This window comes from Ambystoma mexicanum, chromosome 5p, assembly GCF_040938575.1.
Source record: "Ambystoma mexicanum isolate Mex_15411 chromosome 5p, UKY_AmexF1_1, whole genome shotgun sequence".
Taxonomy (NCBI): domain Eukaryota; kingdom Metazoa; phylum Chordata; class Amphibia; order Caudata; family Ambystomatidae; genus Ambystoma; species Ambystoma mexicanum.
In genome coordinates, this window is record NC_090930.1 from 749,986,708 (window position 1) to 750,003,136 (window position 16,429).

The 16,429-nt window shown below is 46.7% G+C and overlaps 1 protein-coding gene across 9 annotated transcripts in view; it reads right to left on the reverse strand.

Annotated features, from left to right (window-relative positions):
* Window positions 1-16,429, reverse strand: part of BLVRA (biliverdin reductase A) — a 621,921-nt gene that overhangs the window by 367,847 nt on the left and 237,645 nt on the right. For 6 of the 9 annotated variants that reach the window (XM_069613126.1, XM_069613122.1, XM_069613127.1 and 3 more), the window contains exon 2: window positions 2,363-2,449. The exons of the other annotated variants lie outside the window; for them this stretch is intronic. The gene's annotated coding sequence lies outside the window, so the exon portion shown is untranslated. The remainder of the gene's footprint in view (window positions 1-2,362; window positions 2,450-16,429) is intronic. 9 annotated transcript variants of the gene reach the window in all.

The window sequence follows — 16,429 nt, forward strand, 5'->3', positions numbered from 1 at the left end:
TATAAAATATACAAAGATGAGGTGCCCCCCCCCTTTGTTAAATATGTTGAATGAGGCATATGAGCTAGGCAGACTACCGGAGTCGCTCAGAGAAGTGATAATAATACCTCTTCCCAAACCGAACAAGCCAGCACATAGCTTACAGATCCCTGTCGATGTTAAATCAAGACAGCAAAATCTTGACTGCTATCCTGGCCATTAGATTGAGGTGAGTTATAAGTAAATGGATACACCCGGACCAGACTGGCTATGTCCCTAACAGGAACATCTCTAATAATCTTAGAGGGCTCCACAAAGTCATCGAATATGGAAACGAAAGTGAGGATGAACTTGCAGTTGTGTCGTTGGACGCAATAAAGGCCTTCAACTCGGTCAGATGGCCATGGCTGCTGGCGTCCCTGGCTGGCTATGGGATAGGTCCGGGGTATCTACACTGGGCTAAGATGTTGTACAGTGAACCACTGGCTAGAGTCAAAACAGGGCCAGTGGTATCAGAAAGATGGAAGCTGCATAGGTGAACCAGACAGGGCTGTACATGGTCCCCTATGCTCTACATATTAGCTTTGGAACCCCTAGGGATTTACTTAAGGCAGCAATATGACACAATAGGCATCCCAGTGGGTGGAACACGACACCTGATATCATTATATGCAGATGATATATTACTGTATTTGCGATATCCAGAAGAAAACCTCCAATACGTCTTGGAGGTGATGGGTAGATATGCAGAGATGTCGGGAATTGTGGTGAATCCCCATAAATCCAGCATGTTCCCATTGGGTGGATATAAAGGAATTCCCCTAGAACAATTGCCAAGGCTACAAGTGCCATGGGCTACCAGTACATTCCGCTACCTGGGAATAGATATATTCCACACGGTTGAGGAGGAGCATATGCGCAACACAGAAGTGGTGATTACTAAAATAGAAAGTTGGATGCGGTTTTGGGTTAAACTGCCCTTGGCAATGATGGGTCGGGGTGCAATGTTAAAGATGGTGGTCCTGCCTCGGCTCCTGCACTATTTCTCGAATATCCCGTTTCTGATGCCCAAGAATTTTTTTTGTAAACTGGCTGGTATATGCAGGGACTTTTTATGGCACGGGATGCGGAACAGAGTGGCCCTCTGGAAGCTACAGAACATCTACGAGAAAGGGGGTATACAATTGCCTAATTATGAAGTTTACTATGTTGCCAGTCAGCTACAGTATGTGGCTAAATGGCTCTCAGTGGATGTGACCACGGAGACCAGACTGTTTAGACAAGACTGTGTCCCATTCTACCTGAAGGAGATAATATGGCTACCCCAAGCTGTACTAGAAGGACGCCCCAAGATGTTGTCACTGGGATGGAAGATGTGGCGTAGGGCATGTCAACTGATGGAAAATCCGTCCCCATGCTACCCCCAGATACTGCTAGTGGCACTGTTAAAATAAAAAAAAGAATTATAATAATTTTAAAAGTTTCATTTAACTACTGTTTGGCATAAAACAGTCACAAGCAACTGCCCAAGATGAAGACAGCAGCTACAATGAGTTTATGACAAAATGGGGACATTAGTTATCTTATTCTGAAGAACCAAATGGCTAGATGCCAGTCTCTTGGTAGGTCATTGAGGCCCTGATGCAGCACCTACCAGTAGGGCCATAAAGTTTCATCTGCGAGACAAATAGGACCAACAAGTTAACATGTAATCATCCATTTGTGGTCTGGCCTATTGCAAGACAGCAAAAACTGAGATGATTTAAAAGATCAAAATAAATGATCTAAAGAGGGAGTGCCATTCCAGACACCTAAAAGTCAACAGAAAAATCATCAGGGTGCCCAAAGATCGGTAATCTCTTCTCTAAACCTATGGCGCACAGGCACCACATTTTGTGACTCCACAGCATTGTTTGAAGTACTGAGTGCCAATTTAGCAGCAAATTGTGCAATGTAATGCCCATCAGGCCACCAACACTGCCTAAGGATAAATAATGCACATTTTTGTTCTTGCCAGCACACTGGTGTGACTGGGTTGGATCAAATGATTTGCCTAGGATCACACAGTTTGGTTAAGCAGTGAAGCCAGAATTTGCCAGCAACTTACCACATACCTTCCAAGCTCCAATTAGTACACATTTGTTTTGTGTTTCAAGAACCACACAATGGTTGTTTATTTTCAAAGAACACAAATCACTAGAGGCAACCACCTTTGGGGGAGTATTTGCACCACCCTGAATATAAGACTACAACTGACAGCCCCATAACACAACCTGCTTGCAAAAAGCCTTTTAAATATTGTTCCATTCTTGTAAGGCGCTGCCTATGGCACCAACACAAAAGATGTTTTTTAGTATAAAAAGATGGGCTACGCTTTTCTTACCTCTCTGGTGACTCTTCGTTTGTTGTCAAAGTCAGCGTGAAGGTTCACTCTTTCCTGTTATCGTCCTCTACAGACACATTCCAATGTCTACAAAACAGACAAAGAACAACTGATTACCCACAGCAATGTGCTTAAGTGGCTGGAAATATTTGTCCCACCGGAACGGGTAGGAGAAATATTACTGCCAGCCACTTGCTAACAAGCCTTGCAATCAGAGACAGCATCCGGGACTTTCAGCTTTTTCATTTGATAAGGGCCATGAGCCTCAGCGATGTCCACAGCAACTACCCCATGTTGCCAGTTTGCAGCGTTATATAATAACACAGCAATTTATATGTACTTTTGTTCTGGGGCTTAATGCCTTAGCTGCATTTTGCGGGAGCCCTTCTGGCCGTCACTTTCCTTGGGGTATACAGAAGTGTTATCACCTCGTTGCCTTTTCAAACGGGTTCCTTCACAGCAGCACTTGCTGATATAGGCTTTACATAGGATTTATAGCTTTTCAGTGGGTATTATTGTTTCAATTTCCTGCTGCCTGGCAGTTTAGTGATAATCGGCGGCTGTTAACCCCCCAGATTATTTCTTTGTCATTTCACTGGGTAAAATTGATGTGACATCTACTGTGATGTCATCATATGCTACTTACTCTTTTTGAAACTGGTCCCAGAATGTTGGTATCAGATTATCTAGATGGATAGCAGTGTGCTTTTAAGCTGCAGTAATCGGACATACAAAGACGTTCCAAAATGGATCAGGTTTCACTGGAACCCTGGCTTTCAGTCTCGTGATTAAATGCTTGTGGCACCTTAAATCACGAGACTGAAGGAATATCTAAAGGCCCTCTGAAGCACCATGCTGTTATTAGTGCGGGCCTGGGTGCTTAGAAAGTGGCAATTATTTCCACCCACTTTTTAAGCACCCAGGCCCCGCACTAATAACAGCATGGTGCTGCAGAGGGCCTTTAGATAATCCTTCAGTCTCGTGATTAAGGTGCCACAAGCACTTTAATCACGAGACTGAAAGCCAGGGTTGCAGTGCACCCTGATCCGTAATGGAACATCTTTGTAATGCCCATCAAGCCACCATAGGGTGACCAAATTTAAAAAGTAAAAAACTGGGACATGGCAACTAACATAAAAGTAGAACTAACTCTTGAAAGTGGTTGTCAAGGCACTACACTTCAGTAGCGTTTGGAGGAGAAGGGGGTTTAAGTTTTGCTTTTCAAAGAAACACATATTATAATAAATATATTACAAGCTAGCACTATCTTAATTTGTAAAATAAAGCATTTCTTCTGTGCGAGATTGTGCATTCCTGCCTGAAAGCTATAAAGACCTACTACAAAAAACTGAGATCACTGCAGTTTCCAATGAAAACATAATCTTGAGAAAGGGGGATGCGCACCAAATACCGGGACAGTCCTGGCAAAACCGGGCGTCTGGTCACCGTAGGCCAACAACATAGCCTGCTTGCAGAGGGCATTTTAAATATTCTTTCAGTCTCGTGATTAAAGCGCTTGAGTGTGGTCTTGAGTGTGCAGTCTTTGCAGTCTCTCTCCTGTCTCCATTGCTGCTGGAGGCAGAGCACCTTTGCTACTAAAACCACACTACACCGCGGAGCGGGCCGCTGAGTGTGGTTTCAAGGGTGCAGTCTTTGCAGTCCGTGCATGGCCTGCACGGCTGCCATGGAGGCAGACTCCATGAGCCCTGTGGCCCCAGAAAATGAAAATGAACTTGCAGGGAAAGAAGAAGGCCGCCTCGTAAGAAGCGCGCGCCCTCGCACGCTTCACAACAAACACCCGCTCAACTATGGTTTCCATCGAAACCACCATCATCCCCTCTTCAAAGAGGTGAAGAGCCAACTCCCGCCCATGAGAAAAAAACCTCTTCTGGCTAGGACGAGAGCGAGTGCCTGCAGCCCGTGAGGCCTCCCACCCACAAGGACATAAGGATTGTCGGCCCGAGAGGCCCAAAGAACTCTTACCTTCACCAGCGAGGCCCTCGTTGCTTCCTCTGCCCCTGCCGATCGGCCCCCGCCCAGCCCTGGCCCCCGGTTTCCTCCGGGAGGACCGAGAGCAAAGCGGGACAGCTGCGGGAAGCCGGGAGGCCGGAGCACATTTGCGGGAGATTGTGGAGGCGGGATCCAGTGAGCCTACTGGGGCTTCCCCTGCGGACAATCGGAGGACGGCCACGGGAAGCCAGGAGGCCGGAGCACATTCGCGGGAGATTGTGGAGGCGGGATCCAATTAAGCTAACGAGGCTCCCCCTGCAGACAATCAGAGGATGGAGCAGGAACATCGAGGCGAGACCACTCCCCCTTCGTCCCCCTTAGCTTCACTCAAACTGACAGCTTCATTAGTCCATGAGAAAACCTTCAACGAGGAAACAAACCTAAACAAGGATACTATTTTTGCTGCAAATAGGGGCTTCCACAACAACCAGTTACTAATTCTTGCCCAAGTTCATGCGGCACTGACTTCAAAAGGCTCGCCTTCACCAGTTGGGCCCCTCTCTCCATCGCAAATAGACACAAATGGGGAACAACAACCCCACACTCCAAATGAAGCAGTCCTCTTAGACCAACACTCTTAAGAGGAAATCCGAAGCTCCCCAACTTTGCTATCTAAAAAACGGCCCTGGTGCCAGACAACACCACATGAAAAAGAAAAAAAGGCGACAACGCAAACTAAAAGGGAAAACAAAAACAAATCCAAAAAAAACAAAAGGAACCATAACCCAGACGGCAACAACATCCACAAAACCCTGGGTCAAACCTAACAAAAAAACCTTGGAAACCGGAATCAAACAAACTATCAGCTGCAAGTCTAGTAACTGACTTCTTTAACGCATTTGCACCGCAACCCCTCTGCATGCAAGACGACCTCACAGATGCAGAAATTCTAGAAGCCGTTATGACCTGTCAACGTCCACAAAAGTCCAGAAAAGGGACTTGGCACCAAACCCGCCACACAAGGATCACAAGGTCTCGCAAAGGGTACTCCCGAGGCCAGAAGCACCAAAGGCCAAAGCCATCAGTCCTCCTCCCTCGCAGCCTTCCGGGGTGCCAGTGCCGGCACCAGCCACTTGGGAAATAGAAACTCCAAACCTACCCCCCATTACTTCCCTGTTTAAGGGGAGGAGCACCGAGCCCCAACAATATCCTCGCCATCTGAACCGCAAATGGGTAACAAAACCCCCACACCCCCTGACAGGTTACAGGAAACTCAGGCGGTTCAGGTGACAAACATCGACCTAACAACGTTTACACCCTCGCCTGGACATCAAGAAAAGGCTACGGTCAAAAAGACCTTACTTGCACAGTCCCCTCTGGAAAATAACCGAGAAAAACCTCTAAACATAAACGAAAACCAGCCCTCAAGCCGTCTTCTTTTGGCCGGAGACCCCTCAGAACCCTTCAACAGAAAACAAAGCCTGGACCATGACCGGCGCGGTTCACTAGACTTGACAAACGGCCCCTTAGCCCGAAGGCTACTCAATGAAAGATATGCAAAAACTCCACTGTCAAAAAGAGACTCGCACCAAATTGGAACACCAAATGAGTCACCCTCAAAAAAAAAGGTTGGACATCTTATCCATCATGTCCGCAGTAACAATTGCCCTGGCGCCGTTTTCAAAACTTTATGAATCGATCAATGACAACTTAAAAGAACATACCACCATACAAGCGATTATGCACACAAAACAATTTTTTTTTAGAAGACTACATCACCGCAATAGATGAACGACTAAAGAAGACCAATACCATCTGCGAAAACCACCACGCGGAGGTATACTCCCAAATTCAAGTACCAGGCTCCGCTCATGCTCCAACTGAAGCTTGCCAAATCCCTCATCCTATACTTATACCATCTACTTTAGACCTACCGTCGGTTCCCATGGAAGTAACATCCAAGTCTGATATACGGGAAGTCATTCATATAATAGATGACATCCCGCTCAGAAATTCTGAATCCAAATCAAAATTGGAGGAAAAAGACTAAGCATATCTGATATTTTCTACGTCAAACGAAAACCATATCGAAAATCGGATTGAAGCACAAATTCCAGTGGATAAGGGAAACTGAAAAGAAACACCTTCAACAACAAAACAAAAAAACAACAAAACAAAAAAAAAGCACCCCCCGATCTGGAAACCGGGTCCAAACCTCGTCCTGCAACCCGATAAGCCAAAGTGCAACCAAAACTCACCTAAAACAATAGAAGACTTCCTAGATGACGAGTTTTCGATGAACATCACTCAACATATTGATACTGACAATTGAATCAGGTCACCAGGGCCAAAGCTTGTCGATATTGAGGACCAAAACGTAACGGAGACTGAGGAATCATCAGACCAGCCGCAATCTCCGACGACCCCAGATGAGTCTTCTTCCCCATTTTGTACTCTGGAAGGCAGAAGAAAAAAAGTCACACCAGGCCACAAAAAGAAAGTCGCCAACCAACTCCAGGTCATGGATAGTATCATTCTCAGCCAGACAACACTCAGCATCTTCGACCCATAGGAAGCTTGAAACTCACCCACAGAATTTGCTCCCAAAGAGAGGAAGGTCCAACGATAGAGACTACAGCATGAAAGTCAATAAAGACCGAAGTTTGAATAGAAAACCCAACTGAGAAAATCTGAAACCTCAACACTCCCACTACAAATGAGGAACCGAGAAGTACCACAAGATGACAAGGACTACGGAAAAGCCTGCTTGGACCCTAAAACTGGAACAGCACTCAGAAAACAGGGACGACATAATCCTCAACAGAAGGGGTATTCTCGCCCTGTTCGGCTTTATATCAGACCTTCGACGGATCAAGTCAGAGGACTTGAACATCGTGGACCCGTACCACTCCCACCAAAGAGCAAAAGCATATCTATATACCTCAACGAGTGTGAAATCGAAAATAACTCAAGCATCTGACGAACTATCAACCTTTGGCTATACATTGACTGACCGAACAACTCCGATGCCCTCCAGGTTGGAGACCAATATTTACACACGAAATAGCGCTTGGGGATCAGACACTGGTCACACCGAGTGACTGAAATACAACCCACGATCAGCACCATCTACGTCAAACAGAGGAAACAAAAACAATAACTCACTCGATGAAAGGAAAAACCTCAAATACCTCACAGCAAACATTGAATCCAACCTCAAAGCCTTGCCGGCCCGACGCACGACCAAAAGACACACCATCTTGGGTGACACCGCCAAGCCCATACAAAAACACACTTTCAAAACCATTATTAAAAAAGATTTGAGGAAACAACAAGACGCTAGACCATCCGACAGATCAATTTCCGAAAAAGAAAGGTCTTCACCTAAATCTCAGTCAAGAGAAAAACTCCAGGGCCTTTGGTCTCGGCTCCCCAAAGCCCTGACTCAGACCAACAAAAAAATAGCAATTTGCAGGTCAGCAATTAAGTGAACACGACGATTCGCCAGCCGACCAAAATTCATCACTTCTAAGACTTTGCTCGTGGAACACCAGAAGCCACTTCCATCATCTCCAGGAGACGCAAACCTGGCCTCCTTTGATATCATTGGTCTTCAAGAGACGTGGCTACGGAAAACCCCAGGTCTGGACGGCTACAACATCACCCTTGCTCCCGCGAAAAAAGGCCACTTAGGTCGCCCAACTTCAGGCCTTCTTACGGCGTGTCGACAGGGAAAGGGACTGAAGATCAAGGACATTTTGTTGTCAAACCAATCAATCCTGTCAGTACTCCTCGAATGGGCAGATGCTTCGAGAACCAAGACCTCTCAAATAGCAATCATAAATACATATTGGAATCCTGCGGCCATAGAACAAAACACCTACTTGACTATGATGGAAAAAACCATAGATAACACCCAGCCTATCCATCAGGTGTCTTTCATTATAATCTGTGGCGACCTGAACGTCCTCTGTCATGGCTCTACCAACAAAATGGGACTTGTGTCCAAATCCTCTCTGGCCTTCAAAAGAGGACAACATTGGTCAAAATTAATGGCATCAACAAAATTGCTAAATCTCGACACTATCTTCGCAAAAAAGGACCATTTTCCTACATGGGAGCAAGGAAACTCACAAGCTAACATTGATTATATCTACGTTTCACGCCCATTTTAGGAAAAGACAACGGCCTTCGATGTCTGCAAAAGAAAAGAAAGTGACCATGACTTGCTAACAGTATCTTGGAAAACCTGCTTTAAACAATCAAATCAAGACAGCCTCAGGGTTGAACCAAACAATCGGGGAAACTGTTTAAAACATAATCAGTCAGAAAACTGACCAAATATACTTGCCTGGAGGGTGCTCAGAAAGCAAAGGCAATCCCGACTACATCCCTCTACTGGTGCCGTATATAGTGAAAAACAAAACAAACCTCAAAACTTTTGATTCTCACAACCACATATATGACAAGCAGGTGGTAGAAAAATGAAGAGAATTACGCAATTTGAAAACACTAGGAGAAACTTCCTCAAATCAAGAAAAACTATTGGCGGCCACAAAAGCATACCGGAACTGGGCCAAAAACCATTGGCTCCAACTTTACCAGCAGGATTCAGAGAATATGCTGAAGGCAATCTGCGGGAACAAAGCGAGAGAGTTCTGGTCTCTGCTAAAAACATCCAAGCCCTCGAACAAAAACTCAATCCTGAACTGTATGGGTGAACAAAAATGGATTGACCATTTTACCGTCCTTTTCAAACCGCCAACTGTGTCCGAAACAATCACTACGACCAGCGACGAAAAAGACTGGCTTCCATTGGATGACCAGGAGGAAATTTCAGACCACCTCAAAAAGCTCAAAAGCTCTTGAGCTGCCGGTCCGGATGGGATAACCAACGTGGACTTGAAAAAAATCCAGCAGAATGGGAAACCTTCCTAAAGAAAATCTTCGAGAAATGTGCCCACCAAAGATCCATCCCGCCTTTCTTGGACAAAAGCAATTATCGTCCCGATTTACAAGATAGGTGACATCAGCGACCCATTCAATTTCCACCCCATAGCCTTCCTGGATTGTATTGGTAAAGTCTTTGGAAGACTACTACTGAAGAGATTCCAAGCATGGGCAAAAGCGGCGCCCTGCAATGACATCTTCCAATCAGGCTTCAAAAAGAAATGTGGGCACAACGGTCAACATTCTCACAATCAGCACCCTAAAAAGTAAGGTACTAGAGGGAAAACCGCGAATCTTCGTGGCCTTCATCGATCTATCTCAGGCCTTTGACCTAGTCGATAGGTCTCGCCTCTGGAAAAAACTTGAGGGGTGGAATTGCCCACAAGAGATCCTCAAGCCGATAAAAGCCCTACACTCGGACACCTCCCTTAGGGTGCGTTTGTCACAACTAGGAAACCTTTCGGCAGAAATATCGACTGGAAGAGGGGTGAAACAAGGGTGTCCTCTAGTCCCCGCCCTCTTCTTGGCATTTTTGGGCGATTACGGGGAGACTGAAGATCTCACTAGAACCTTTCCTCCGTCTCTAGCTAATGTCAAAATTAGCCACCTTGTGTATGTGGATGACCTCATCTTATTCGACCAGACCCAGCTAGGTCTCCAGAGACAGTTAAACAACTTACTGCTCTACACCACAGAAAACAACTTGAAAATCAATAAAGAAAAACCAAAAATGTTGATCCTGGAGGATGTGCCAAAAAGATCTGTAAATTACAAATGGTTTCTTGAGGACATTGAGATTGAAAAAGTAAAAGTCTTCAACTACCTTGGAGTAACAATCGACAGCTCCAAACACGAATCCTCCACGTAGGACAACCTTCAAAATAAAATAAAAAAGCTGGCAGCCCAAGGAAAGGCGATAGATATGAAATTCGGAAGATTCTCTGCAATCCCATTAATTGAATTCTACAAGAAGAAAGTGGTCCCTTCAATTACATATGGCGCAGAGGCCATGCCCCTGATACCTAAATCGGTTTGGCCCAAACTTGAAGGCAACTTTTGGAAGACAGCCCCGTCACTGCCTAAATCCACGGCTATTTCAGCAATACGGCGAGAACTCAGTCTCCTATCTCTCCTGGCCACAGTCAACATCAATTCTCTACTCCTCTACAGAAAATGCATTACCCAGGGGAGCAAAGACTTGTATTCACTGATAAACAAAGAAATGCAAGCAGACACAGTCAAAATGTTATCAGCATGGAAGAATGGAAGGACGACAACAAGGCCCTCTTAGCCAGAGTCGCCTGCACAGAAGAAGACCCCCTTACCAACCCAGTCAGAGTGATCAAAAAACAGAAAGCACTAGACTGGATAATAACGCAAGACTCAGCAGCCACAAACAAACTGCTCTCCCAAATTCCCGAGAGTTTCTGGAAACTAAATGAGCCAATGAGATACCTAAAAAAAAATTCCCTAACAGATCGGCTCGAAATTCTCTACTCAGGGCGAGACTAAATTTAATGGACACAGACGAAATTCAGAAGATCAGAGAACTTTCCGAAACAAGCAAGTGCCGCCTATGAGACTCAGAAATTGAAACAATCCGTTGTCACCTGCTGTTGCGCTGTCCAGAAAACCAGCAACTAAGATCTGCCTACCTGGATCACTTGTTAGTCGAAGAACGCTGGTGGGATGAAGACAAATGGTGGCTTAGACTGATCAGCGGCTATCAGACAACATGGCTCTTAGCCACAGTCAAAATACTTGAACACACAATGAAAACGATCAAATGATTCAGGCCACGCTTAAGATGTGACCGAGATACACAACTTCTTTTTTTGTAAAGTTCCATTTTGGAACACAAACAAATAAATAAAAAAATGTTTTTTTTAAAAAAGCACTTGTGGCACCTTTAAGCACTAGACTGAAAGAAAATGCAACGTGCCTTCTGTAGCAGGCTATGTTATTAGTGCAGGCCTGGATGCTTAGAAAGTGGCGGGAAATAATATTTCCCCCCCCCCCATTTGGGCCGGAGAGATATTGTATACTTCCACTTTCTAAGCACCCATGCCTGCAGTAATAACATAGCCTGCTTGCAGAGGGCATTTTTAATTTTCTTTCAGCCTCGTGATTAAAGCGCTTGTAGGACCTTTAATCACGAGACTGAAGGAAAATGTTAAATGCCCTCTGCAAGCAGGCTATGTTATTACTGCAGGCCTGGGTGCTTGGAAAGTGGCAGAAATAATATTTCTCCCTTCCGTTTGGGCAGGAGAAATATTATTTCCAGCCACTTTCTAAGCACCCAGGACTGTAGTAATAACATAGCCTGCTTACAGAGGGCATTTCAAATATTCTTTCCTTTAGCCCAGCCCGGGAGCTGCTGCCTGCACACTGTCAGTGCACCGAGCGCAGAGTTTAAATAACAAGGCACAGTAATCTGTGCTTTTTAAGCTCTGCGCTCAGTGCCATAAATAATATCGCAGTTTCTGCAACATGATTCCAAAATTAAAACGTAAATCGGCGGTATCGTATTGCAAATTGTGATGCGATACCGCTTATTTTATACCTTGCAGTGTGTCCACAATATATGTGGCGCTACTGACAAATGTTTTACCCCAGCTCTAGCACCACACGTTGAAGGAGCATCATCCGTACAAATACCAACACATGCCTCCCACTCTAGGCAGTGGGAGCTTAGGAAGTTGTTAAAAACGTCAAAGAGATCAGATGCAGTTGGTCTGCCCAGAAATGGTTTACAAAATAAGAAATCCTCCAATATTTCTTTACCACACATAAGCAATCAAATGAGCTTTTGAAACGTCAGTTGCCTCATCCAACTGCATGGCAAACTGTTTCAAGCACGATTCTGTACTGATAGAGGACAGGTCAGTGATGTGACAGAAAATGGTGTCAGAAACAGGGATACCTTTGCATTTCTCTGCTGTACCGTCACCAAGCATTATCCAGTTGACAGCGAGAATTGTTGGCAGAATCATGTTCTCAGCATCTGTAAAAGGCTTTTTGTTTTTGCCCAGATAGCAGTTAGCTTTAAGCGATTGCAAGTAGTGAGGCCACCTTTTTAACAGTGTTTTTTTGCTTTTTGATGCCTTGCATCTGCCGTACAAAAGGAATCCCTGGCCGTTTTTTGCTAAATCAACATGTTTTGTTTCCAAAAGCTGCCTTCATTTTGTTGGCCGTCATTTGCTAAAGTAGCGCCACAAACCTCACACTGCGGCTTAACTTCTCCTGCAACTGCGATCCATGTGAACCCAAAATCCAAATAAGAGTCGTCATATTTCCGCGTTTTTTACTATTCTTTTGTCTGTTTCCACCTCTCCTTCTGCTTTTCATTTGAGATTCCTACCACCTTTGGGCAGTAGGAAAAGATCCATCTCAAAAAGGAGCATGAATCTGTGAAAACATTGCAAACCCCCAATTTAGTGTATGTCACGTTAGTGTTTCAAAACCATTTCACATTTTTTAAAATTAAAAATGCCTCCAAAAAAGAAAAAGAGTAAAATGGCAAACACCACATGCAACGATTTAAAATGAACCATGTGAAAAGGTTGGGGGAAAACATCCATCCAAACATGGCTCAGAAATACTGAGTGGGAAAAAAATAAAAAAATAAGTCCCCAAAAGATGTAAACAATGGCAAACACCACATGCAAAGATTCGAAAAGGAACCATGTGAAAACCCATTTCAAACAAAACTAGTGAATGCAAGTTTCAGCAGCATTTTTGAGTATGGAAATTACTTTTCCTGTGAACATGTTAAATCCACATTTGAACAACAATAATGCTCTGATTACTTACCGGTAATCTTCATTACTCCTAGTCCTTCTCTTCCTCGTCACAGTACTAACTTCATGAGGCACCCGCCTCCGACACAGGACCTTCTTCTATTTCTTTAACTCCCTATAACTCCTCCCCCACATCCACGTCACTCAGTTTCATATTACCAAGCCGGAGCATGGGACCTTCCCCACAGGGAGGGTGAGGAGGGTCGTCAGTACTGTGACGAGGAAGAGTAGGACTAGGAGTAATGAAGATTACCGGTAAGTAATCAGAGCATTACCTCCACGTCCACTCTTCCTCGTCAGTACTAACTTCATGAGGTATACCAAAGCAGCAACGGGGAAAAGGTCCCAATGAGACACAGAGTCAAAAACAGTGCAGCAAAACACACCCACAATAACTCTAAATCACATCCCCACAGAAAAATCTCCAACCACGAAGGAACCAACCCCCGAGTGGGAGCAACTCAACCCATAGCGGTTGATGAAAATGCCTAGACCAGCCAAGGCGGCAGTCATACAAATCTCTTGCAGAGAAAAAAACCCTCCTTGCATCGGCCCAGGAAGCCGCCAAACCCCTGGCGGACCGCCCCTGATCGTAAGCAGTTACAGGCAGGCCAGAAGCCACACAGGCCCTGGAGACCACAACCCGGAACCACCGGAAAATGTAAACCACAGATGCGTTATGCCCAGCCCCAGCCAGACCACAGGCAATCAGAAGACTATCAGATTGGTGGAAAAAGCAAACCAATCCAAACACTCCAACACGTCCCGCCGGACGTCAATGTTAAGCCGAGCCACCTCCTCAGGCGTTCTTGGATCATGAAAGAAGTCAAGGAGAACCAGACCCTGAGAGGTGTGAAAAACCGAGAGAAACTTCGGACCACACCCCAGCACCACCGAGTCTGGCAGCACCCTCAGGAAAGGAGCAAGACATAAGAGAACCCCAATCTCCCCAAGCCTACGGGCAGAAGTGAGGGCAATAAGAAAGCAGATTTTTTATATCAATCTCGGAAAAGGGCTCAAAAGGAGGCCCGTGAAGGAACCGTAATACAAGAGGGAGATCCCAAGGGGGAAGCCCTTTATCAGCACAAGGACGGGAAGAAGAAAAAACCCTGGATCAACTTCCCCACCAACACCTCCCCATCCAAGTGACCATCAGAGTCCTCCAAAAGCAATTTCATGGAGGCCCACTGAGAGCGAAGCCTGGAAAAAAAAAAAAAACTGCCAGGCCCCTGTCAAAACCCCTCCTGGAGGAACCGAAGGATAGCAGAGAGGCCAGAACGCAGGGGAGGGAACCCGGACCGCCCATACCAGTCTCGGAAATGGCCCCAATGTCTGCCGAACACCTTCAGAGTGGAGGGTCCAAGAGCATCCATTATGGACTCAACTACAGGAACTGAAAACCCCTGAAATCAACCCAGACAGAGCAATAGCCACACTGCCCATTGCATCCGGTGGACTTCCAACCGCAGATCCCCTTGAAGGGGACACGGCCACCTCGGAACCAGCCAAGGTTCCTAGAACCAAAGCTTCAACAGAGAGGGGAGCCAACTCCGGTGGGACCAGAACGGAGCTAACAACAACAACACAGTCACCCTGGACACTCTGATGCGCCAAACCACCTGGGGCAGAAGGGGAATAGGCGGAAAGGCATAAAGGAAAAACCCCAAGGCCACTGTACAGAGAGAGCGTCCATCCCCCAATCCCCTCGGCCCGAAACCGAGAGCAGAAGAGGGGAACTTCTGCCGAGGCCGGGGATGCAAACAGGTCTAGAACCAGGCACCCTAATCTGACACAGGTCACCGCAAAGACCTGGGCCAACAGGACCAGTTCCGCAGAGGAGTGAAAACAGGCGTCTGAAGATCCGCTTGAACATTGTCCACCCTTCTGATACGTGAGGCCACCAGAGACACCAGATGAGATTCCTCCCAGGCGCCTATCAACGCTGCCAGAGCATTCAATGAGCGGCCGGAACCCCTTTTGCAGTTGACATATGCCAAGGCCGTCGTATCGTCAGATCGGATCAAAAACCGCCGACCGTCCAGCAACTCCTCGCAGTACACCAGAGCTTGGACAATAGCACAACTCTTGGCAATTGGACGATCGCCGACTCTCCCCAGATCTCACAACCCTTGAGCTGAGAGGACCCCCAATGTAGACCCTATCCGCTGGCGTCGGTAGTAAGAGAGGCCACAGGAGGAAGGACCATGCACACCTCAGCCTGCAGACTTCAAACCCCCGCCACCTGTAGGACCCGGGACACAATGCTCACGCTGCGGTCCGGAGCCCAGCAAAGAACCGAGCGAGGCAATCCCGCTCAACTGTGACCACAAGCCCTGCAGGTGGCCCAGGAGCAGCGCCGCAACCGAGGGAGCCGAGGGCCCCGCCACACAGCCCCCCCCAGGGGGCCAGCAATCGGTGCTCCCCAGTGCCCCGCACCGGGAAGAAAAGTCCAACCTGCCAGAGGCAGGAAAAATTAAACTGAGTGACGTGGATGTGGGGGAGGAGTTATAGGGAGTTAAAGAAATAGAAGAAGGTCCTGTGTCGGAGGCGGGTGCCTCATGAAGTTAGTACTGGGACGAGGAAGAGTGGACGTGGAGGTAATGTGACGAGCATGTATAATGCCTGCTTTCAACAGTGACCGCCCCCCACCTCACCACCGCAGTGATGTTCATGGCCCATCGATTCCTGTGGTGTCCCTTTCAGGAAAGAAAAAAAAACGGGATGAGAAAACGCAGCCAGGAAATGCGCGAGTGACAGCTTGGGAAAGGAGCACAGCTAAGATTAGGTAACCAAGCCCCCAGCTTGCATTCGGCGAAGCTGGGGGTTTGGTAAAGCCTGGTCAGGGCTGAGGCAGGCCGGGTCCCGAGATCCGGGCAGACATCCGATGCTAGATCTCGGAACTGGCCACAGCCAGCCCATGGACCAGAGGGGTGACGAGGCAGAGGGGCTGCCAAAGCAGGGGGACCAGTGTTGTATGATATCAAACTCCCCACGGCATATTGCTGGAGCCCAGCCGGAAATCATACAACACCGGCATAAGGGCTTCCGTCACCGCTCGCCTCTTCTCCCCTGTGGCCTTCAAGGAGGGGACACAGAGGGAGACCCCCGCCACCCCCATGTGGCCACGCACCCAGATTGAAGACCTCTGCTCAACATTATGGTTAGTTTTAAGGCAAAATACTCAATCGTTATCTTTCTGGCAAGACTGTGTTTTCACTGTATATGCATGCAGGCATCTAGTCGGTGAGAAAGCACAGAGAAATGAAGGAACTCTGTCCTATACAGACAGACAGCAGAAGAAACACGCCAGAGGGGGGAAAAAAATCAAGAAAGATACTTGTGGCACAGACTCTGGCCGGTACAGCTC